General features: G+C 37.0%; 1 long non-coding RNA gene across 1 annotated transcript; it reads right to left on the bottom strand.

The window, feature by feature from the left end:
• Positions 1 to 9,294: 9,294 nt before the first annotated feature.
• Positions 9,295 to 10,655, bottom strand: LOC124622330. The gene is made up of 3 exons (XR_006980621.1): positions 10,408 to 10,655; positions 9,693 to 9,749; positions 9,295 to 9,611 (listed from the first exon to the last, which is right to left on the bottom strand). It is a non-coding gene; the product is annotated as an uncharacterized LOC124622330 (long non-coding RNA).
• Between the last annotated feature and the right edge of the window lie 15,983 nt (positions 10,656 to 26,638).

The raw sequence follows: 26,638 nt of genomic DNA on the forward strand, positions 1-26,638 counted from the left end.
GTGCTGCAAATCATTTATCATTTGCTAATTAGCAGTTAAGTAAGGGCATAATGAGAGAACGTTTGTGGAGGATTACTTTGTTGCAGTGCATATGATGGCTATTATTGGGAATGCCACATACAGATCCCACATGGAGATGGGGCAGGTATAAAGTTCTTCATTGTTGGGACTATACTCCCAAACGCTGCTCTCATTCGACATTGTGGGGCTCTACGTAAGTTGATAGTTCAAGAAAGTAGATGTTGACCGTCATAACACATTGTGTGCATGAAGTCATTAACTACGAGTAAGAAATGAGAGAGTTGAGTATGATGTCAGTAAGGCCTCAAAGTCTTAAGCCGTGTGTGTGGGCAGTGAGGATCGATAATATAACTCTCTGTGACAAATGCACTGTCACAGCAGCTGCTTATAGGTTTGCACAAGAGGAATTCTTGTGGATTACACTATGCTGTTTATAAGTACAGCCATTATGTCCTTATACCTGCCTCGTTATTACGTATTAAGATGGAGGTCATAGCCCCTCAGCACAACTATATCATGCTGTCCAAAGTAAAGTCTCCTGAAAATGTAAGCATATGGATTTCCTTTGTGCTGGAAATTTTTCGGTTCCTCGACATAGTTCCAGAGTGCATTATTATCTCAGCGCAAGAAAAGTTCCCTTTTGGCCTTCAGGTTTTACTGTTTTTCCTCATTTCTTTCTGGTCACTTCATAATAACTACTGGTGGTGTAGGGCGACTTTTTGGTTCCTTCAGAGGGTAGGTCTCTGGCAGTGACAGCCAATTACAGTGCTCATGTCCAGTGCTCGTGCATGTGTGATCTCTCTGAGAGCACACTTCCCCCTCTAGCACAGCTCACTGTTTGATGGGGGAACTGCAAAAGTGTCACATGCAGCTCTGTATCATATTTGGCAATGACGCAGATCACAAACAAAACGAGTTTTTAGGATTACTTAATTATTGTTGGCACACTGAAGACATAATGAAATGTGTATCTGTCACAAACTGTCAGCATACAGGCAGAAGCAGACAATTTCTCAGATTTTCATCACTCAGGTTGCCACATAATTTAGATTTATTTAGTTTCATAATTGAAAAAAGTCAAAGCATTGATATCATATTTGCAACCTCATTATGAAGATATGGGAACTTCCCCATGTTTTATTGGTACAACAGTCAATGTTGTTTTAGGGCACCAACACAGTTTTTCTTTTGGTTTGTGTTAACTTACATTTTTTTGATGTTTCTGCTTTTTGTTTATCCACTCTAAGCATTACTGTCATCTGCCATTGAGTGTAAGCTATTACATATTTAAATATACTCTATTACATATTTAAATGAACTCTGAACAAACAGACTTTTTTTCGAACTTCATTTACTGCACCTGATTACACGTTATGGATCCAGAAGCATAATCCTCTTCTTTGTGTAGTGGCACAGTTTTTTTTGGAGCATCACAACCAACAATAAATTGGATGTTGCCACCATAGTTTTAGCATGGTCCAGTGGAACAGTTTGTGCATCAGTGTTTGAAGTTGCCTATAGAGGACAATTGGGCTATGTGGAAATTCCAAATGGAAGTGATATTATGAGGAAGATGCTTTTTAGATATTTTCAACTGAATAGCTATTCAACCTCCAAAGGAGAGAAAAAGAACCCATGGCTGGAAAAAGACACAAAAGCAAAGGAGCTTATTGTGACACAGATGGCAGTTGTGTCACTCACTCACCTACTTTTGTGTATGATGTCAGCTGGCATATGGACTAAATTTAAGGCTGTGTATGAGAAATAGTGTGTGGTCAGCATTCACCTACTTCAGCAAAAGTTTTTCTCGTTCCAATTTGGTGATGTCTCGGTGCTTATATTTATGTCAGAAATCAACAATAAACTGAAGCAAGTGGGTGAGCCGATTTTACAGAAAATCGTAATAGCCATGTTATTGCCAGAGAGAGATTTCCCGTCAGCATGGGAGTCTGTCCCCTTTGAGAAGCGAACACTCGAGTTAACTCCAAGACTACTCATTGAGAAAGATAGAAACAACCAGTCCAATGAGCCAGACGTAGCTTTGGCCTCTGCAAGCAGGCAGCAAAAAATTACCTGTTACACTTGTGGTAAGGCGGGCCATTCTGCAAAGGACTAAAAATTAAGCAAAGAGAGAATCTAGCAGCTGCCATTATTGTAAGAAAAGAGGTCTTTTGAAGTTAGACTGTAGGTTGTCAAAGTCCGAGGAAGGCAAAAAGACTCAGGATGTAAATGCCTTTATGTGTGTGAGTAAAGGAGTTGACCTGGGAGATTATTTGTTCATGGATACAGGTGCTAATGAGCATATGAGCAATAAGGGAAAATTGTTTAAGAAACTGGACAGTGTGAAAAAGCTCAGTGAAAGTTGCTGTGGGTGGCAGTAAACTTCCTGATGTGATTGGATGTGGTACTGTGGAACTCTATGCATGAAACAGAGTTAAATTTATCAAAATGTGGAATGGTTTTCATGCCTAAACTGAAATTCATTCTGTTTTCAGTAGGGATGGCATTGGATGAAGATATGTGCCACAATGTGAATTCTTGAAAGGTAAAGGTGGAGTTTATGTATTATTCAAATGTCTCAATAAAATGTATCGTATAGTGTTTTCCTTAAACTCAATAAGAATTGCCAGTGGTTACTTTGCCACATGAAGATAAATGCACTATGTGGTTGACAATGACACAGTGACGTTTCATCAGTTAGTACTGATAGTGATATGGCAAATTTGTTTAAACATGTTGAAAACTTGAGTGTTTGGCATAAAAAATTGTGCCATCAGGAGCATGTGAGAGTGTTCTTGTCGCTTGTGAAGAGTGTTTGACGAGTAAACAAAATCACTAGTCTTTACCCATCAGTTCGTCTAAAGCCAATTTCTCACTTGAATTCGTTCACGCAGACATCTGTGAACCTGTGGAGACACATTCACTTGCAGAAGCGAGATTTTTTTGCTGTTAAAGGATGACTACTCGGGTTACTACAAAGTATTCCTTGTCAAACAGAAGAATGAAGTTAAACAGTTGATTAAGAATTTTGTTGCAAAAGCTGAGAAAGAAGCTGGTGTGAAAATTAAAGGTCTAAGGAGCTATAATGGACTGGAGTGTATTAATATTGTCTTAGGCACATTTCTGAGTGAAAATGGCATAACCCATCAAAGAAGCACCATGTACACACCACAGAAAAATGGAGGAGCTAAAAGAGAAATGTGCACTTTGGTTGAAGGTGCTCATTCAGTGATTTCAGGAATGCCCAAACATAGCTGGGCTGAAGCTTATGTACTAAATTGAACTGATCCAAGCCCTGTCAGAAGTGAATTTTCTTTTGAAGCCTTTTATGCCAGAGAATTACCCTTGGTAGATTTGAAAATATTTGGAGTGTGTGTATCTGTCCTTGATCCCAAAGAAGAGAGATTGAAATTAGACCCCAAAACCAAGATACATTTATTTATTGGTTATGATAATGATGTGATGAGGTACAGAATATTTACACCTTCCACAAGGAAAGCTGAGGTTCATCGAGATGTAGTTTTGTTACTGCCAGCTGTATCTGAAATGGAGAAGAAAACTGATTTTTCTGTAATAGATTCAGATACTATATGTTCTGATGAAGAGGGCATAAATAAAATTTTAGAATCAGAGAGGCAGAAAGAAGAAATGAGGGTTGAACTTGTGGAAGAAAATAGAAGTCAGCTTATAGAAGAACAAGAAGTCAGTGAAGACAGAAAAAGCATAGAATTTTCTTTTAAAGAGTCAGAGGAAAATGTAGATAATGAGGATGAGAGGCCATACAAACTGAGACCCAAATTACTTAAGGCTTTTATGAGTTGGCCTGTTGACAACAGTCAATGAAGATGACCCTAGCACCTTCATTGAAGTGACGTCTTGTAGTGATGATGAAAATTGAAAAGCTGCCACAGCAAGTTAAGGGAAAATACTATTAATAATTGTCAAAGTACAAATCTTAAAAAGCGTTAAAAGTTTCTGATATGTTTGAGTGTAATTCTGTTTCATCTCCCATGGAGGAAAATTTTTGATCACAATGTGTTAAAATATCTGAAAATGAAAACACCGAGAAGAGATGCAGAAAATTTACAGGGTCACTGATGTATGCCATGTTATGCTCCAGGCCAAATATTTGTGCAGCAATAAATATTCTAAGCAGGTACCAACCATGTAAATCTGGATTTATTGAATGCTTTAAAATGTGGATTGTGTTATATTAAGAGAATCCTAAAACTGTCAATTGTTATAAGTTTTAACTCCTCATCCTCAACTAAATCTTAAAATTCTTTCTCCATGGTGTTGTAATGCTGTTTCATACGAAATATGTGGTACCTGTCGATTATGCTACTGTGTAGTAGATACTGAGAGATCTCATCCTTCTCCTGTCTCATTCCTACTCCTTATTAAAGGATTGTTACAAAAGATTGCTAGACTGCCACTTTTTGTGCAAATTGCCACCAGACCTGCGAACTTCCTTTATACCAGGAACAAATAGGAAAGGATAAACAGTGCTTGCAGTAAGAGTCTGCCAAACTGAAGAAAGTCATGCCAGCTAAAATAAGCCTCACAGATGCAGAAAGAAAGTCATGGCTGAATGAAATGTAGTGCTATACTGAGACGGACTGAGAAAAAATGACATGAACCAATTACCGCTGAGCCTCGGCCCACCTGGAAAAATTGTGTTTTGGAATACAGTGTGTATTTTAACTTCCATAGTCTATGGGAGAACGCTCAAGAGGCAACCTTCATTTCCACTGTCACAGACTATTTATTGACAATATGGTCATTATTTTGATTTTCCTAGTGTGGATGTTAGTGCCTGCATTTATTTTGAGACATTTATCCTTTTTTCAGTTTTTTCAAAATTGTAGTGAAAGAATTGGATAATGAAGATTATAGCAATGCTTTACAGGATTGTTACACTTTTTTCTTACCTTTGTGTACACAGTTCTTCAATTTCTTGCACCTTCTGCTCCTCAGCTGAACATTTATGACTTCTTATTCAACATCCAATGGACAGAAAAATTAGCTGAAGTTTATTAGATTCCAACTTCATGTGTGGACTGTCCACATTTGCGAGCACCTTAGATGGTATGCCCGAAGTGTTAGTATTTGTAGTAACAAAGGAAAGAACACTGGTACTTATAGCCATAAAAATCATACCTTATATTCTAACAGTATTAGTGAACTGTTTGAATGTAGGAACTTCAGAGTGTTAGCTACACGTGTGGTCCCACACTAATACCATTGCAGAACAAGAGCGGCACATTGACAGAAGAGTGTACATGTTCAGTGTTTCCTGCAGACGCAATTTTGCTGCTATATGGACAACAGGTGCCTCACAGCGCACGACTGAAATGATGCAGCAACTGGAAACATACTCCAAAATAGAAGTATGTGGGATAATATGAATCTTGTAGGTAAAACTTCTAAATTGCACACATATTCACTGTGAAATTCTGCCATTATATGGGCCACATGGAATGTTTCTCCAGCCATAGTGAAATGATGGGGAAAGAGATATTCCAATTATGAGGTCATTCACACTGTGATTCTCGAATAGCTCCATGACCGAGGAGGAGATTTCTATTATCATCAAGGGATTGAACACTTGATAGAAGGTTCCAACTGTTGTTTAGAGATACTTGGTGACTATGATGAAAAATAGTGTCAGGAATGAGTGTAACTTTGAAGCATAATGGAATGTTCAATAATTTACTAAATTAAACTGTCCAAACAGGCCGCGGAAGGCTGAATGTTATTGACTAATCGCCATTTCATACTCGGCCTACAGGTGTCACTGGATGTGGATCTGGAGGAGCACTTTGTCAGCACATCGCTCTTCTGGCTGTTGTCAGTTTACGAGACCAGACTCACTACTATTCTATCAAGTAGCTCCTCAATTTGCATCACAAGGGCTGAGTGCATCCTACTTGCCAACAGCTCTCGGCAGACCAGACAGTCCCCATTCAAGTGCTAGCCAAGCCCAATAGCACTTAACTTTGGTGATCTGATGGGAACCGGTGCACTACTGTGGCAAGCGCGTCTTTCCGCTCCCGGGATTGGAATGACTCCTTACCCTCTCCCTTAAAACCCACATCCTTTCGTCCTTCCCTCTCCTTCCCTCTTTCCTGATGAGGCAACAGTTTGTTGCGAAAGCTTGAATTTTGTGTGTATGTTTGTGTGTCTGTCGACCTGCCAGCACTTTCATTTGGTAAGTCACATCATCTTTGTTTTTAGATATATATACTTAAATATGGGTAGATATATAAGTTTTATTGTGAAAATTATTTATGCCAAGTGTGATATGCACCTTTCACTAGTTGTGTGACTGGGTTCTTGATATTGCAGGCGAAATAGGAGTGACTCAGATGTTACGCAGCTGCTGGTGAAACACAAATAGGATGCATGTATGTCCGTGAAGCCTCATCCTCACCAAAATCATATCAATCATTTGACATCCACTTCAGCAATATGCATCCATGTTGCTCCTTCATGTTTTGCAATGCCATTTACCCACCTTCCATTAGGTTGTCATCTTACTCTTTTCTTTTTTCTTAGAATCCAACGGATAACTTCCTTAGCCCTTTCGATACACATTTGTTTGGCTACTTGTCCCACCATCTCCATTTCATTTTCAGTGCAGTCATAATCATGTCCCTTATCCATATGTTAGCATTCCTTTCTATCTCAGTGATTCTCAAAAGTGTCACCATTAACCACTAAGCCAACCCAATATTTAATTTTTGTTTTCTTCATTCAGAATCTGTGTTTCACTCTGTAATTTAAAATTGGCAATACAAATTTTGTAAATTTTCTGTTTCAGACACATTTGAAGTTTACTTTTGAAACCCTATTTATTTGCAAGCACTTCACATTATTTTTAATTTTCTGTTAAATTCATTCATTATCCAGTTGATGTGTTCAACTACCATAAATATAAAAACTTTTCTAAATACTTCATTTTTAATTTGTGTTATTTGCTTTTTGGTATGTTGGGTTTAGTCTTATAACAACTGATTTTCAGCCCTGTTTTCAAACTTGCTCTGTTAACCTGTCCAAGATTATCTGCACAAGAAGCAAACAATACAGTGCCAGCATGTGTGGATCCCTAAATAGTGAATGAATGTGCCAAGTTGTTACTGCTACATAAATGCTCCTTTGCTGTGGCAGACTGAAATAGGCACAGGTAAAGAACCTGTAAGTATAAGGTAAGGGTGGAAGCAGACTTTAGCTGAGCCTGACACTCACCAATAAGGCAAAATAATAAGTAAAGAAAAACTGAATCAAAATAATGATACTGCCTACCCTTTAATCACACTGAATTATTGCCATGAATATAAGCAAAGCATGTTTTTACCTTAAACTAATTATTAGTACAGATATCTGTATCCAGACAGTGTCCCACTGTGATATCAACTGATTTGTGGACATATATAATCACACACATTTTGTTTATAACAGTGGTTTTGCTAAAACTAAGCTTCAGAATTTCAGTAGTTAAAAGTTAAAACACAAATACATTTCACTAACCACTGAACTACCTTGGAAGTGACCATACTCATCCCCTCAAATTATGAATTTAGTTTCACTCCTGTGATGCTGACTAGCACTGTGACACTCTGTACTCTGATGGAGGTCAGACACTCTGTTACAAAAAGTAAAATACTGTTATCGTATGTGTAAAATGAAAGCCCCATAATGTCACAGCATAGTCAATTTGCGAATTCAAAAAATAACTTTTTGTGGAAAACTCTTCACGGGAGCCAAAATAAAAGGTTGGTAAAAATAATTCAAGTAAGCAAAAGGTTTCAGTATGTTGCTAGACACTCTAAAGTGACCAGAAAATCAGTTTTTCTATGATATAATCCTTCCTGTACTATACCTGCTGATAATATCAATGTCAGTGGCACCCAATACTGGCATAAGTGTTGAGGGCAGACAGCTGTACATAAAATAGTATTTGAATGTAATAGGGAAACATTCCACGTGGGAAAAATATATATATATATATATTTTTTTTGTGTGTCTGTATATGTGTGGATGGATATGTGTGTGTGTGCGCGCGAGTGTATACCCGTCCTTTTTTCCCCCTAAGGTAAGTCTTGCCGCTCCCGAGATTGGGATGACTCCTTACCTTCTCCTTTAAAACCCACATCCTTTCGTCTTTCCCTCTCCTTCCCTCTTTCCTGACGAAGCAACCGTTGGTTGCAAAAGCTAGAATTTTGTGTGTATATATGTGTCTGTTTGTGTTTCTATCGACCTGCCAGCGCTTTCGTATGGTAAGTCAAATATAAAATAGTATTTGCAATGACAAGAGCCTGAGAAGGTAATAATAGTGGAAGACTTAAAATGGCAAAGGGGGGGGGGGGGGTAAAACTTAAAATTGTGCCTGGAGTGTCACTACAAGATTGAGTGACCTACATATTCAATATAATACTAAAGGAAAAACTTTTTGCAGCATAGAAATTGTGAACCAGAACTGAATGTTATCAATCTCTAATTAACAATTATAGCTATGTTCAATTTTGTTGTGCATAGAAAAGGTTATTCATTAATATTATGAAATGAGCAGAAAAGCTATAACTGAAAAAAAAATACCCTCTCATTTACCACCTTCACCTGCGACTGGTTGCTTAGCATTTATAGGAAGAAAATTACAACTGTCAGAACACAGTCATTATCTACACACTGTAAAAGGAATGTAGTGTGTACGCATTTACAAAAAAGTAATTGTGGTGAAATGCAAAAATGAAGCCGAGTTCTTGGCTTCCGTGAACATAAACCATGGCTACCCTTTGGCTCCCACTGTACTGATCCTGTAGGTACAATTACAATAACAGCAGCTTGTTCAAGCAACCACTCTTACCGTTTAATCCATAAAATGAGTTGAAACAAACCTTAGGCTCCGTGTGATAGGTCTACACTGAAAAGTGCCTCAGCCATATACTTTTAAGTGTTTTGTACAGCATAGCTGTTGTACATCCTACAAATAACCTATCACAAAAAATCCTTTGTCACATACTTACAAGAAACATTCATAGATGTGATTCTGTAAAACAAATCTGATAAATAGCCTATATGAAACTTTTAAGTAATAAAAATATCTTTCTTTGCTGCACAGTGCATTCTGAAACACTTTCCAGTGAAGCATCCTGCTGCAACTTGTTATTATAAGTAAAAAGTAATGATTATCAATCATTTATGTTAGTATGGGCGACATAGATGTTGAATAACGTTAGCAGACATGTGATTATAAAAAAAATACTTCGAAAATGTGCAAACATGCATGTTTTTTATTATTTCCAAGATGTCCTCTAACGGTACAAGTATTACAAATATACAGAATTTTTCATATCATATTAATTAGCTAAGTCAATAAATTATCAAAAGATGATACCTGTTAACTACAAATTTCTGACAAGACGGCGGATATTAGAATATTTTCGTCGTCATCATTCTCGAAATACAAATGTACAATGTTACAAGCACCAGTACTCCTACGGCACACACAAATAAACTGCACACAAAAAAGTGGAAAAGTTTCTTTCAGTCCTTCTTTCTGCCAAAAGGATCTGACCAAACCTTCATATCTGCAACAGGAAAATAGTGTGATATGCAAAATGCCTTACGTAAATACCGTAACAAATATAAATTGCAATGTTTCTGCTTACTTCCAGGTTGAATCTCTTCTTGTTTTATGCCCTTGCGAGTTATTTTTTGCATTTCCTCTGCAAAAAGAATGTAATTGAGTTTTACTACGCGAAGAACAGGAGAATCACTGTAAATCTACATGTCAAATACAGTGTAGATAATCCTACAAGTTAAAACTGCCCCTACAAATCAGTTGCATTCTTAGCCTTACGAAAGCAGTTTAAGTTCATTAAAATCAGGCGATCTGATACGAGTGCTCATGCTATCAGACTAATTTTTTTATTCATATAGCTTACTATATTCCTGTATGTGTTGCATGGGATATATGATAATAGGATACAAGGCACCACCAATGAAACCAACTACTGTGCCTACAAAAGCGTAATATTTCCATCCTTTCAGTATCATTTTAAACTCCCTTTTATTAACATCGTCAAGATACTTTATTGACCGTTCACTTAGCTTAAGCGTTTACAGATATTTCTCCGCATAAATTCCACATTACAAAGTTGTGTACAAATATCACAGGTAATGTTTTGCAATTTGCACTCATCGTGAAAGGCAGAGATCATCAATTGAGTCCCTCTCAGTGATAACACAAACATATTGCAGATAATTAAAAATACACTCTAACCACAATGTACTTAAAATTTAACTGGATTCATTAACCTAAGCAATTGTAACGCCTGTACTGTTCGCTACAAAAAGCCGATAAATTAATTAAAAAAGTCTAACCAAGCCTGTCTGGATTGTAAATGAGCATCCACACTATTACTTTTTCTGTTCATCTTTGCGTATGCACTTACATTCCCAGCAACGCAACTATGCATACGCATTTGTGCATGTATGGTTTCCTCGAAATGGAAGGCGTGCGTAAAAGCGCATTGCTTCGCGCGTTGGTGTGAATCTGATGCGCTTTTAAGCAGACGACAGGCACTTGTAACAACGAGTTACAATTCTAACATCGGTGAAGACGCATTTACGAATCTCTCTTCTACAAAGTGTATCTTATCAAGGTTAAATGTTACTTTGCTGTAATTGTCAGCCGGCCGAAGTGGCCGTGCGGTTAAAGGCGCTGCAGTCTGGAACCGCAAGACCGCTACGGTCGCAGGTTCGAATCCTGCCTCGGGCATGGATGTTTGTGATGTCCTTAGGTTAGATAGGTTTAACTAGTTCTGAGTTCTAGGGGACTAATGACCTCAGCAGTTGAGTCCCATAGTGCTCAGAGCCATTTTTGTAATTGTCATTTTCTAAAATTATGGTAGCTTAATAGTGTTTTAAAAAAGGGACTAGTTTACTTGTGAGCACTTGTTGCTCACTAATGTTAAGGTGCGGCCACACGATGCCTCTTTTGCGTTCAACTTTACGCATGTGCGTAAATGACCAACAATGCAACAACGCCTGCTCATTTATTCATGCGTAATTTCCTCGAAATTGAGGCCGCGCGTGAAGCGCATTGCTACCCGCCTTCAGTGGGAATCTTTGCGCTTTTTACCAGACGACAGATAGCCGAGGCCCATGTGTGTTTGATTCTATAATGTGTTGATGTGAAGCGAATTATGCGCAATAATGTCTGTTAACTATAAGCGAAACACATTTATTAAGTTTATAGATGATCACAGACGAAGAAGAAAGTCATATGAAACACACCTTCTGAAGCTTATTTGCATAAAAATTCGAGATCTGTTGCCCTGAAGTATTTTATAAAATGTACCCATGTGATATTTTTGTAAAGAATAAGATACCATAAGTTTAGATGTAGAAAAACTGGGAAGAATTAGCTAAAAATTTATGAAAAGTGTAGGCCTGTATGAAATCTGCAGACGAATATTCATGCTATAGCGTCTTAATAACACAACAACTGAGGAACCTGTCATTTAAACAAAATAGTGATGGGTATTTTTAGCTCCTCAAAAAACTACAAACAATTGAAATGAAGTATATTGATGACACAAAAAATACAAAACTGAAAAAGACAACTCCATTCTAATTGATTCTGGCGTCCATGAAGTTCCAAATTTGTCGAGTGCTAAGATATTCATCCACATATCATGCTTCGTGATTAAAGGTGTGTAAACAAATAAAATACAATTGCTACATTGGTAGTTAATTAACCTTGACATAAGTACCAAGAACGTTTCTTCAGTATTTTTCATTTTCAGGAATAAATCATTGAAACGCTTTATATTGAAATGAGGAATGAATAGTTCAAAGTGGTATATAAGTCGCCACTTACTAGCTAAAGAAATTTTATTGCCAGCCTTGTCGCTGCAATTTCCCAAGCAGAAAATAAAAATTTGCACACAAAACATTGCCATCACTTCGTATTTCTGGAACATCTGTTATTTAGATACATTTTTTTACCTACAGTCACTTTTGTGTTTTCTGTTTCTATCGCCTTTTCATCACACTAAACGCTACAGAAGCTCCTAAGCAAAGAAGGGAATTCATGGGAGACTGCTTGCACAATGTGGCAACATGTAGACACGAGAACGCCCATGCGTACATGCGTTCTTCCCAAAAAAATTTGTGCATGCCCTTTTATTCCCGTGCGTCTGCGATTCCCTATGACGATGGAGGCATAGTGGGGACATACCTTTATGGTATCTGTGTTTTTTTTTTTATTGACGACAATGACGTCCATTGATTCTTAAGAGTGGAGCATGGACAGTTGATTGAGGATTATCAGGAAAGAGAATTGCTGTGGAACAAGTCATGGAATGATTGTTTAAATAAAACATCAAGGCACAATGTCCTACAAGTACCTGGAGCCAAGTGTGGACTTGGCTTGGAGGGAGTAACGAACAAGATTGTTAACCTCCATTCCATTTCTGTTACGGACTACGAAAGCTACCTGAGTAGGAAAAGGAAAAGTGGGGCAGATGAAAGTTATTTGGCAAAGCGGTTTATCTGTCCATAGCTCTTGAACGACACGAGTAAGCCACTACCCACAAGTGACAAAGTGAGAAATTAATTTTTATTTTGTTTTGTAGTGCACCATTTTTGTTCAAGTGGGAGTTTATTTATTTATCTCTTACTCCATCGACCCAACTGATAAACTCACTGAATATAGAGTGTATCAGTAAATAACCTGTACATAGTATCAAAGTAGTCAATCATACAAAAGTAATACTCGATTTGTGTATTAAACATATGTGGTAAGAATGACAGATTACAGCCAACATTAGATCCAGAATGTGAAAAACAAATAGAAAACCAACGAAAATAACAATAAATATTACATGAGTATGGTACTTACATCATTGCTCAAACTTATACTATAGTATATCACACTCAAACTTTCTGGTCCATAGAACTATTAGGTTTTTCATTGTGGCCAAAAAGCTCTTCCAAACTGTAAAATGATATTTCCAGTAGAAGTTTCTTCAGATGTTTCCTAAAAGAGGAACAGTTATCAAATTTACATTTAATATCCGGAGGGAGAGCACTAAAGACTTTTGCACCAGACAACTGCACACCCTCTTGCACCATCATCAGGTTTTTACAATCATTGTGGAAATCGTGCTTCCTGCTAGTATCATATCCAAAGTATTCACTATTTCTTTAAAAAAAACTGAATATTTTTGCTGATGAAACACATAAGAGAAAATATGTACTGGAAGTAACAGTAATAATTTTTAGTTTCTGGAAAAGTTTCCTACACCTACAGCTAGAGTCAACTCCGCTCATTATTCCCATAACACGTTTTTGGGCCAAGAGTATTTACTTTGCTACTATCTGGTTTCCCAAAAATATAATACCATATGCTATAAGAGAGTGGAAATATCCACAGTACACTACTTTCATTGCATCTGTATTTCCACCCTTGGAGAGAACTCATAGGGCAAAAATCGATGAGCTGACTGTATTCTGAAGATTTATTATATGATGAGACCAGTTTACTCTGGAGACAATTACAACAACTAAAAACTTTTGTTTCAACTCTTTCTATTGACTCTGTGCCATACTTAACAGTTAACTCATCCTCAGTTTTAGCATTTACAGTGAACTGAATATAAATTGATCAGTTGGTTGCAAGATCAGTTTTACATATATTTGCCATGCCAGTGAGAGCTTCTTTCTGGTTAACCATCAAATATTCAAAAAATTGTTTCTCTTTTTTTGGTATCAGTTGGTGGTTATTGTGGAATTCTTGGTTCAGGTATAAGACCTTTATCAGAGCAAGTTATGTTACCCCATGAAGCTGCATTATAGTGTCTTACATACCATAGAGCCACGTGAAACTTGTTACAGAAGGACTTCTTTTGTTATTTAAGGACATTTATTATAAAAGTTTCTTTGAATTTCCCTCTAAAAATGAAACAAGCCACTCACCGCATCGTTTTAACTAGGTAGTCAATGAAACAAATCTGTATGATGTTTTCTCTCTATTTTTCTGTTCTTTATCCGTCATTATATAGATTTTGAGTGGCTGTTCATGTTGTGAAGTGTAAATTTGCTATTTATAAACTATATAAACAATTTGAAAGTAAATATTATTGTAATATAAACAAGTTTAAAAAGTAAGAGTGAAGACTTGTCAGGTAGGCAGTGACTGGCGAAATAAAGCATGATGTGCTTTGGAATGGCTGTATAGTGTGTACTGATAAACGTGTGAACAAAATAAGTTACTTTGATCGTTTAACGAGATTAAGTTAAACATTTTATGGTGTGTATATGTGGATTAGTAATTGTTCTCGGTGAGTAACTAAAAATACGGCGATCTGTTGAAAGAACAGGGACATATTGTGCTTTGAAACTAACTAGTGCACAATGGCCGCGACCAGTTCGGAAAATTTGAATTCTGTATACGAAATAAGTGAGGAAGCGTGGAATAAACCATGTTCCTGTAACAAAACAGCAAGAAAAGGCGTGTGTTGTGTAAAGTGTAACAGGAAATTCCATTACTCGTGTGTAAATTCAACGAATAGAGTCAAAAGCTGGAAATGCAGTGATTGTTTTCGTACTGACGGTGACGATATGGACGAAATCAAAACAGACCCGTTAAAAACGTGTGTGTGCGAAAAGTTACAGAATGAACTCAGAATAGTAAGAAAGGAACTTCAGTATTCGAAAACAATTATATGTTTGCTAACAAACGAACTACAGAAGCGAGAATCAGGCAAGATAGAAATGTGCAAAAACTACAGATTTGATGCACCCAACATAAATCACGATTCACAACACAGTGTGCATACCACAACACAGAACGCAGTTCAAAAAGGAAATCAATCTATGGGTGCAACAATGAAAATGCAAACCTTTGCTCCTGAGAGTCAGTCAGTGAATAGGAGACCCAAAATATTCGTTGCCTCATATAGCCATGGCAGAGACTGTGCAAGAAACATTTTAAACTTAGCTTCAAATAAGTATGACGTTGAAGGGAAGGTGATACCAGGTGCCCCCACTAGTGTAATTCTAAAAAAAATGCAATGACCTCCATAAGTTGACAATTGAAGATTTTGCAGTTATCTGGGCAGGGGCTAACGATGCAGCAAAGAATGAAGCCAAGTTGGCAATTCGTTCACTACATAAAGCCTTGTCAGCATTACAAAATACAAATACAAAAGTGATTGTAGTTGGTGTACCATGTAGACATGACCTGCCTGAAAGGTCTTATGTAAACCAAGAAATTCAATCTGCAAACAGAAAACTAAAAAAAATAGTGAAAGGCTTCCATAACACTTGTTTTATTGATACTCCTAGTAACAAGGAGCTTTATACAGCACATGGACAACACTTTAATGCAACTGGTAAAGAACTAATTGCCACAAGGATTTATGAATCACTGGAAACAAACAGGAAAGTGTACAAAACAGCAATAGAACTTAAATGAAAGGATACTGAAGTCTCAGATAAAGAATCAGTGAGAATTGTTATTGACACAACTCCAGCATAAATAACAACAGAATCCTTAAAAGTGAACTCTGTTTGTGGGGAGAGGACAATTACTCAAGCAATAAATTTACCCAAGAGGACAGTGCAAAAGTTTGAAGAAGCAGCAAACAAGGTGGCAGGAAAGAAGGCACCATATAAGAAGAGAGACCTACTTGCAAAAAGAAGAACAGCAAATCAAGCTCAAGGGATGAGAATACCAACACGTGGAGTACGGCAGTCAACCCGAAAAAAGAAACCACAACCGAGGGACCAGGATTTTTGGTGGGATCAGCAGTGGTTTCACAGATGAAAGCAGTTAACAAAGTGAGTCATCAAGTGGATGAACAGGTATGTGACTATCATAACACACATGATCACAGTGCATCAAGATTAAAGACATTAACGGAACCTACAACTTCAAATATAAAGTTAAATTGCTCTCAGAGGAATACAGACAGAGACAAACTACTTACTTTTCTACAAGTTAACATACGTTGTATTAGAAATAAAATTTTAGAATTAGAACATTTATGTAACACTGAGCATGTAGATGTTATATGTGTATCTGAGCACTGGTTAACCCAAGAACAAGTAAATATGCTTGTTCCCCAACGGTATGTTGTGGGAGACATGATATGTAGAAAACAGAGAAAGAATGGTGGGGCGGGAATTTTTGTCAAAGAAGGAATAATGTTTTCCAGAATTGATGTATCTACATACTCCTCAGAGCTAGATGGGGAGTTTAGTTGTGTAAAACTAATGAATGAAAATATAGTGGTAGTTAGTCTATATAGGTCGCCAGATGGTGATGTAAATTTGTTTATTGAAAAATGTGAATTAATAATTTAAAAAATATTGAAGAGTAAAACGAGAATTGCTATATGTGGTGATTTCAACATAGAAATGGTAAACACACAGAGACCAGTTGCTAGGACATTTTTGAATATGCTAAGATCATTAGACCTATATTGTACAAATAACTGTGCCACACGTAAGAATGCCTGTGTAGACAATGTTATTGTGAATTTCCATAGGGAGGATTTTACAGTTAGACTTGCAGGAAGTGGACTTGCAGATCATGAGCCACCACTCCTTACCCTCTGTAAGAGGCAGCCAGTTAAAACTGAAGAATGTAAAGTAGTAGTGGTACGAAGACAGAAGGAAGAGTACATAAATATGTTTGTTGATAGATTAGGAAGTGCAGATTGGGACTTTATATATAATTGTCAATCTGGAAAAAGGGAATCTGAAATTAGCTTTGGCAACTTCTTTAAAAAGTACACAGATTTATGGTATTCTTGCTCACCAGTAAAAAAAATTAGATATCCAAATGAAAAGAAAAAGAAAAGTCACACAAGAGCTAGCAGAAATTAGCGGAAACTTGCATATGCTGTACCAGATGCATAAACAAGCCTCTTACCAAGGGGCAGAACAGAGTGTGAACATTCATAGGTCATATCTCAAATGCAAAAAATACTATAAAGCTAAACTTCTTCTGGCAAAAAAGCTAGCAGTGGAGAACTATATAGAAAGAGCTCCCAATAAATGCAAGGCAGCCTGGCAAATAATAAAGCAAGAGAATACACCGAAATGCACAGAAACAGCTCTGCTTGATCCTGAAGAATTAAACGAGTACTTTTTAAACTCAGTTAAAGAAATAAGTAACAGTATCAAAGCAACAAATTCATCTGCAATGAACCTTGTTGGAACACCACTGCCTGATAACCTGGCATTTCAATGGAGGGCTGTCACACCTGCTGATGTTATAAAAGCTGTATCCAAATTTTCAGGTTCTAAAAGTATGGACTGTTATTGGTTATCAAATAACATAATTAAAAAGACAATACACTCAATCACCAAACCATTAGCTTATATTTTTAATAAATGTGTGGAATTTGGAGTTTTTCTGGATGCACTCAAGGTATCAAAAGTTGTCCCAGTTTTTAAAAAAGGAGACAAACATCTCCCCCAAAGCTACAGACCAGTCGCCATTGTTCCAATATTCTCAAAGGTATTTGAGGTGCTGATACACACACAAATAAGCAACTTCTTTGAAAAACACAATATCCTATGTAGCAATCGGTTTGGCTTTCGAAAGGGGAAGAACACAACAGGGGCCATCTTGGAAATCATTGACCAAACCGTAACAGCTTTTGAAAATAATAACATGGTATCACTGGTATTATGTGACCTAAGCAAAGCTTTCGATTGCATTCCTGTTGACATACTACTGGGGAAACTAGAGTTTATGGGGTGAGAGGGAGCACTTTATCTGTGATAAATTCTTATTTAAGTAACCGAAAACAATTCGTTTCAGCCAGAAATTTAAATTCTTCCATCATGGAAATCAGCACAGGTGTACCACAAGGGTCTATCCTTGGACCCTTCTTCTTCATTGTCGCTATTAATGATTTACCTAAAAATATAGCTCACCCTGTTGTGTGTTATGCTGACGATACAACACTACTTACCACACATCAGAACATTTCAGATCTGAATAACCTAACAAAAGAAACACTAGATAAGGCCCTGGACTGGTTTGCAGCCAATAAGCTCCTATGCAACCCTGACAAAACACAACAACTTTTAATGGAAACATCAAATGAAGTAGGCAATAAGTCGGTAAACTCTTAGGTATTCACATTGACTCAAAACTATATTGGGAGGAACATGTCAATCATGTATGTGAAAAAATATCTCAGGTGGCATACCTTCTCTTGAAACTAAGGGAGGTAGTGAGCTTGGAGTACCTCAGGGTGACATACTTTGGGCTATTCCAGTCACATATTTCATATGGTCTTATTATATGGGGGCACTCCCCTCACATAAAAAACGTATTGAAATTACAAAAAAAAGTCATACGTATAATATGTAAAAGAGGTCATAGGGAGCACTGTCGTCCTCTTTTCTCCAGACTCAGAATACTTACAACTATAAATTTATACATCTGTGTGTCTGTACTCTATATTAAAAATAATATTTCAGAATTTATTGCCAGAAAGGAAATACACGAACACAACACCAGAGCGAACAGTAATTTAGACATACCGCGCCACAGATTAACGAGAACAGGAAATTCCCACAAAGTTAACCCACTCAAAATGTTCAATAAACTGCCAATTCATGTTCAGTCTATGGATACAAATTCTTTTAAAATTAAGTGGTACAGCTGGCTGTCAGATCATCCATTCTATGACATTAAAGAATTCTTTGAGATGCCTGAGGAGAATATAAGCATTTAAAAGTTGTCTGTAGTTAAACATATTATTTTGTGCTGTGGTTAATCGTGTGTAATTACAAAGTTTATACTACAAACAATAAAATACCTTATTATATCAGATTATAAGATAGCTTGTTGCGTTAGCTTTTAAAAGCTATCCTTTGTAATTTGGTACACTGCCATGCTTCAAATGTATTTATAATGTATTGACAGAAGTTTATTTTGTTATTCTGTATGTACTAGTACATCTTGTATGACGAAGCCAATATCATTGTAAAATGATCTATGGTGAATAAAATTCTTGAAATTCTTGAATGCATGCTATTATTCCATGTGCTGCATAACAAAGTGTATCAAATAGTTACTAACTGAAATGTCTCCTTAATGTTGTTAGTATTGGTCTGACAACTTCCAAACATTTTTATAATTATTAAAATTAAAGAAGTATTGTCATATTCTTTAAAGATTGTGCCACATATCGTTATAGTACTTTTAAAAATATGTAAAAATAATATTTTATTAAATTTTTTGGTTTGAAGTTTTTAATTTATACACCAAACAAACACAGCACATCACCTTTGAGCTGAGTAGCTATACATTCACTCTTTTAGCTTGCGACTTTAATGAAGTACACCAATGGCTTAATATGAAGTTTTAGCAACTGTAACGTAAATTCTGTTGCTTTTGATTCTGTTTTTATACATTCCACACGCTTCTTCAATATATGTCAGGTGTGGTGGCAGAAACTGGTGCCCAGCATGCTATGAAATGCAGACAATGAGAAATGAATGATCCAGAAACAGCAGAACTGTAACATCAAAAAGACCATGAAAGAAAGAAAGCAAACTAACATAAGTTAATAGCTGAGAAAAAATAGGTCGTTTATGACAAACACAAAAAAGGATGGAAAAAGATTCAATACACACTTGCTCCTTATACGATTGTAAATCCAACATTAAAAATGTCACCTAGCACATTAGGTAAAGCTAAAGCTAGGATAAGGAGAGGCCTCCCAAAATGTCCTTCCAAGCATGCAGAAGTAATTGACAGAAATCATTAAATCCTTTTCATCTCAAAAACTTAATTTCTTCGGAAGTTGGTGGATTTACTGCTAGGCATGTGAAACCAAAATAGTTAGTATTTGCAAGAAAAACGAGAAGGGATTCTTTGCCAAATCTAATAATGGAGGAAGTTATACAGTTTTATGAAACAGACGATATAAGTTGGCAGTGTCCATGTAAAAACCAATTCATTTCTATTAAATGTGGTAAAGAGCATAGTCAGGAGAGATTTTTGATACAATATTAAAGAAATCTATTCTGCAGAGAGTGTGAAGAGTTAAGCAGTGGACTCTCAAAATTCGAAGGACGTTCTGCCTATAAAGGCAGTACCACACATATGGCATTTGGCAAATACTGAGGACTGAGCACCTAGCAAGCCGATCAAATGGGGTGCTCATCATAGCTTCACCAAAAATTCACAAAATAGTGAGCAGGTTGTACCACATATGTGCACTTTGCTGAGCACCAGGCAGTCTGGGAACAAGGAATATTTGCCAGGCTACAGCAAAACTCAAATGCACGGTCTTTAGACCAATCCAAAGTTAAAAAGTAAATAAATAAAAATAAAATATGCACTACTTTTGACGAAAACATAGTTTAAGCTACTAGTTACAGATTTATATATCATCCACAGTGTCCTAATCTGAAAATGCACTACAACTGAATATGTAGATACTTCTGATTATCACTATGTCAACGAAAATAATCTCACGAATAACAGACCTAACTAATCCCGACAACGCGCTACGAAAACCTTTATATCGTAATTACACAGAAAATAACCATGCGTTATAGTTGATTACATAACTCTTTATACAACAGCATTTGCAATAGTTCCAATGTAAGGACGTGGATCCAAAGCACTGCTTGGCGAATATTCGCTCCCTTTGAAGTTGGATGATAGGCCGACATGGAGTGGGTATGGCGAACGCTGCCCAACTGGCGTTCGGAAAGTAGCAAGCGACCTTACCACACTAGCTCCGATTTTGCGTTTAAGGCTGTCGCCTTTTGCCAGAAATGTCAGAATAATAGCACGACGCTGGAATTACCTTTCTCCATTCTTTAGTTTGCTTCACTGTAATTGATCCTACTTTACATAGCAAGTACGTATATAAAAATTTTGGTTTGCAGAGATTTCCGAATAGTACAGAACGTTCCTTTGATAAATCTGACGTTATGTGTGTGTCACTGTACCTATAACAAAGACCATTATTTTAACAGTGTTCTTCTTTTAACTAACGAAAATAATAAAGTATGTTACACCTGAAATTCTAGATAAACAGCTGGTGGCAACGGATGGATGTTTTTATTTTGAGGAACAGTAATAACTGCATACATTTCATATACTAGTTTCTGGAAGTTCGTAATACAATTACATAACAAAGAGACGTTTTGTACAAAATGAAAAACGTCAAAATTGATGGTAAAATCAATTAGCAGTAAGAAGCAGCTGTTTATCGTGAATTGCACGTGCAATGTTTGAATATGTAACTGAGGAACTCGATCACAAGCAAAAATAAAAAGTAAATATTTACCCTGCATTAGGGGGACGAATAGGAAAATGTATTTCACACTTAGAACACGATGGCTGTAATAAAAACTGTTATTTCAATAGATCTTTATCATAACTAAATATACACCAAAATAGTAATTAACGCAAATATTTACGTCACGAAGGAAGACACGTTTCTCTGCTTTGGTACAGTGACTTCTAGTCTTTTTTTCCTATTTCTTGATCAACATATTACCGCAAAACGTTACCAAGACTGCAACTGAACTATTAATTACAAGCTCAGAATCACTACACATATCTATCTACACAGAGCAGCTGTAGCTTGGCGAATATTCGTTTTTCCCAGAGTGCTTGATGCTCAGCAAAGTGCGCATACATGGTAAAACGTGCTCCCCATTTTGTGAATTTTTGGCGAATGCTTTGATGAACACCCCTTTTGCTCGGCTACTAGTTGCTCGGTCCTCAGTATTCGCTATATGCCACATATCTGGTAACCCCTTAACACTCATAAATAAAGAAATTTGTGTGTGCCATGGTGTGTGCACTTATAATGAAAATATTGCTATGTTATTAAGGTCTTTAAACAAGCATTCCAAAAAGTTTAGATTAAGTACTTGAGAACACGGTTTGTAATTTCACCAATATCAGCTATATAGGCAGCTGTTGTGAAGAATGTGACACTTCATATCTCGACAGGTGTTTTGAGGGGTTAGATTTAAACAAAACATACTTTTTTGTAAATAGTATCTAGACAAAAGTTGTCCAAAAGAACAAGAATTGCAAACAACATCGTTAGAAGAAAAGGCCCAACTTTACTCACAGCTGAAGGCATTGCCTAGCCATGTTTACAATGCATGGAGGCAGCACTGAATTTCGCATGTTAAAAACACTTCCTTCATGAATCTGTTATATTAGAAAATTTCTCTGAAAACTTTTCAATAAAACTTCAAGCTGATGTGATGCAGGCTCACTGGTGTTCATCCTTGTTTCTATTCTTACAGGAATAACATATTACAAATGTCACAAGCTTAAACATGTAAGCTACTGTGTTGTACCTAATCCTCTAGAACACAGTAAGAACAGTGTCCATGCATTCAGTGAGTAAATTGTAGCACTTGGGAAAACAAAAATAGTTTGAAATTTCATATGTTAATTATTTTAGTGATTGAGCTGCAAGTCAGTTCAAAAGCCGTTTCTCTCTTTGTGATCTTTTTCATGAATAAGTTTTAGTGTAACAGCTGATCGAAGGTAATTCGAAACTGCTCATGGAAATGGTGCACATGTTGCCATCGAAGAAGAAGTGAAAATTATCATTTTTCGTTCCATACTCTAGAGAAAAATATTAGTAATTAATGCAGTGGAATTTACAACGACTGCAAAAGATATTTTCGGAAGTATTACTGTGCTTTACATTCCAGAGAGTCAAGAACTGAAACAATGAAGAAGATATTGAGAAGGCCCTGGAATAACTGCTTGCTTATAAATGACCTTAGAAAACATCATTTTGCACAACACTCTTTCTCAGGGAGGGGAGAAAGGAATTCATGCTTGGTGATTTAATCATCTCAAAAACTGAGGAGTCTAAAGTTTACAAGATTGAGGAAAGTGCCTAAGTTGAGCTCCTTAACAAATTATTAGAGGCAAATAAATGTCGTGTGACTAGGGCCTCCTGTCGGGTAGACCATTCGCTGAGCACAAATCTTTCGAGTTGACGATACTTCGGCAACTTGGGCGTCGATGGGGATGAAATGGGCAACATAACACTCAGTTCCTGAGCGGATAAAATCTCTGACGCACCCAGGAACCGAACACGGGTCCTTAGGATAGATATTCTGTCGCGCTGACCACTTTTTTTAAAATCTCATTTTGTTCTATATTATTCGTTGACTTTGTTCGTGGCGGACGTCTGATGACACTCGTTCAGGTTGTTCGTTGATCCGTTCGCTCAGTTTTTTATTACAGAGGGTAGCTAAACCCTCTTACCAAACACGATGAGCTACCTTGCCGGCTCCACTCAGCTATGGGGGCGGACAATACTAGAGGCGAAGATAAAGGATTTGGAGGAAGCGAGTGTGGCTGATACTTCCGCCTCTTACAATAGACTGTGGGTACGGAATACCAAAAACAATGGAGAGAGAGAAAAAGTGATATTCTAATCTCTTTTTTTCAAAGGTTGTTTATGAACAGTATTTTGATGAATTAAAATTAAATAATGGAAGTTAACTTGTTTTCACATAATGACTAAGAACTACCCTCAAATGCTTTGTAGTTTCAAGAATAATCATTGAAATGCTTTGTATTGAAAGAGGAAAAAAATTGCTCAAATTGGTGTATGAACAGCTAATTGCCAGGTAATGAAATGGGTCCATAGCAGATGGCTGCAGGAATGAGGCAATGTGTGGACACGAGGACATGTGTGCATATGTGCATTATTTCTACTAATTTTTGTGCATGTGTTTTGCTACACAAGCGTCAGCAATTGTTCACAAGGAAAGAGGCATTGTGTGGATGTGACTTTACGCAGAGCCTCCCTTTCGAGGAAATTATGTTTTCGCAACTGAGAATGTGTATTTGCAATATTGGAAATGTAAGTGCATGCTCAAAGATAAATAAAAAGAAAACATCATGTCAACGTTGTTTTAGAGAGTAAAAGGCTTTGTTTTTAACATGCAACGATCTCCATTCTAGAAGTCTAGCTGTCCATTTGACAGGTCTACGATGTGTCATATTAAGGCCCTGGCTTCTGTACATTCTGTTCCATTGTAGTCCAGTGTGCATCAACCTTTAATTTTCATTGATAGCGTATGATGCCACCTTAAAAACACGATATGAACAGCAGCCAATCAGGAAGTGCAGCTGCCTCTCACTCCTCATTGAGATTATCAGTGTCCTCCAATGCGGCACGAAACAAGGTGTCACAGTAGTGAAGTCCATAATTATTATGCATTTATCAACTTCATTATGAAGTTGTGGAAAGGTACAAAAAATTGTCGAAATGGGTATTACACTGTTCATGCTTTAAAAAAATAGGAAAAGATGCTGTTTGCTTTCTGCCCACCAAATGCTACTAAAATGTTTTATAGATTGTAATGATTTCTTTGCAGAGTACGTAATAAACCTGTCTACGAATGATTTCGACACACACGTCTAGTGCGACAGCCACCTATCGGTGGAACTAAGAAAATTGGTAGACACGTCATCCGTGCACGGCAGTTGTAACCACTCGTGAATCTACACATGCGCACTATGCAGTGATAACGCGCACATGCTTCCAGAACATAGTTACGTGATATTTACATAAGAGAACAAAAATTACCAATAAATAGCAACAAAAAACGATCACTTAATAAATTTTAATCCTGAGCTCTCTGAAATTTTTAATTAAAACGAGTGATTCTACAAAAAATCAGTAGTCCCCTTCAAATTTCGCATGGTATTGCCAGTGATCAAATTATTTCCGTCTAGGGCACATGTGCGGAAACACCTCAGGACTCAATTGCGTTCAGTGTGTATAGTCCGCTAATAGTTTCGGTAAACGTTACATTGTTCTCGGTGGTAATATTCGTCCATTTAGAATTCGGAAACACTGTGTTAGCTGCTAAGGAATGTTTTAATTGTTTCTCAAAACGGCAGTGAATTAGACTTTTTGTTTCTTCGGCAACTGTTAATAGTTTTCGAAAAGAAAAGCCTGACAAAAAATGATAATGCGAAATTAAACAGTGCAAAAGGTATCCTGAGATAATGTGAGAAGAATACTATAGCAAATTGACACAGTAATACTGTGGAACACGAAAGTGTTAGTACAGTGGATGGCTGTGTAATGAAAAATGTAATACTGGACAGAAATTTCGGAAACAGCATGGTAAAGAATGGTCATGTTTGGTGCACTCAGATAAATCAGACCAACTCCTGTTTTGCACAGTGTGTTCACTAGACATTTCTATAAAGCATGCTGGATTGCTGAAGAATGGGATACAATCTGTCAGCTTCGACTAATGACGTCAGAAGTTACTAGAGATGATGTAGAGCACAGATTTAACAGCAAAACGAATGTTGAGAAACAAAATAATGCAGAGCAAAGATAACAGATGGTACACATATATTACTCCATTCATATTTTGATTATAATGTTAACTATAACGCTTCTTTGAGTCTTAGCATCCTATGCTTCAGCTGACCTATATAGCTCAACTAAAGAATGCGATATTAGTACAAAAAAGAAAGAAAGAAAAGAGACAGAAGTAACGTTAGCATGGAATACCTCAATTGCTGTATATGAGTAGTTGTTGTTGTTGTGGTCTTCAGTCCTGAGACTGGTTTGATGCAGCTCTCCATGCTACTCTATCCTGTGCAAGCTTCTTCATCTCCCAGTACCCACTGCAACCTACATCCTTCTGAATCTGCTTAGTGTATTGATCTCTTGGTCTCCCTCTACGATTTTTACCCTCCACGCTGCCCTCCAATGCTAAATTTGTGATCCCTCGATGTCTCAGAACATGTCCTACCAACCGATCCCTTCTTCTAGTCAAGTTGTGCCACAAACTCCTCTTCTCCCCAATCCTATTCAATACCTCCTCATTAGTTACGTGATCTACCCACCTTATCTTCAGCATTCTTCTGTAGCACCACATTTCGAAAGCTTCTATTCTCTTCTTGTCCCAACTGGTTATTGTCCATGTTTCACTTCCATACATGGCTACACTCCATACAAATACTTTCAGAAACGACTTCCTGACACTTAAATCTATACTCGATGTTAACAAATTTCTCTTCTTCAGAAACGATTTCCTTGCCATTGCCAGTCTACATTTTATATCCTCTCTACTTCGACCATCATCAGTTATTTTGCTCCCCAAATAGCAAAACTCCTTTACTACTTTAAGTGTCTCATTTCCTAATCTAATTCCCTCAGCATCACCCGACTTAATTCGACTACATTCCATTATCCTCGTTTTGCTTTTGTTGATGTTCATCTTATATCCTCCTTTCAAGACACTGTCCATTCCGTTCAACTGCTCTTCCAAGTCCTTTGCTGTCTCTGACAGAATTACAATGTCATCGGCAAACTTCAAAGTTTTTACTTCTTCTCCATGAATTTTAATACCTACTCCGAATTTTTCTTTTGTTTCCTTTACTGCTTGCTCAATATACAGATTGAATAACATCAGGGAGAGGCTACAACCCTGTCTCACTCCTTTCCCAACCACTGCTTCCCTTTCATGCCCCTCGACTCTTATAACTGCCATCTGGTTTCTGTACAAATTGTAAATAGCCTTTAGCTCCCTGTATTTTACT

The sequence above is a fragment of the Schistocerca americana genome, chromosome 7, assembly GCF_021461395.2.
Source record: "Schistocerca americana isolate TAMUIC-IGC-003095 chromosome 7, iqSchAmer2.1, whole genome shotgun sequence".
Lineage (NCBI taxonomy): Eukaryota > Metazoa > Arthropoda > Insecta > Orthoptera > Acrididae > Schistocerca > Schistocerca americana.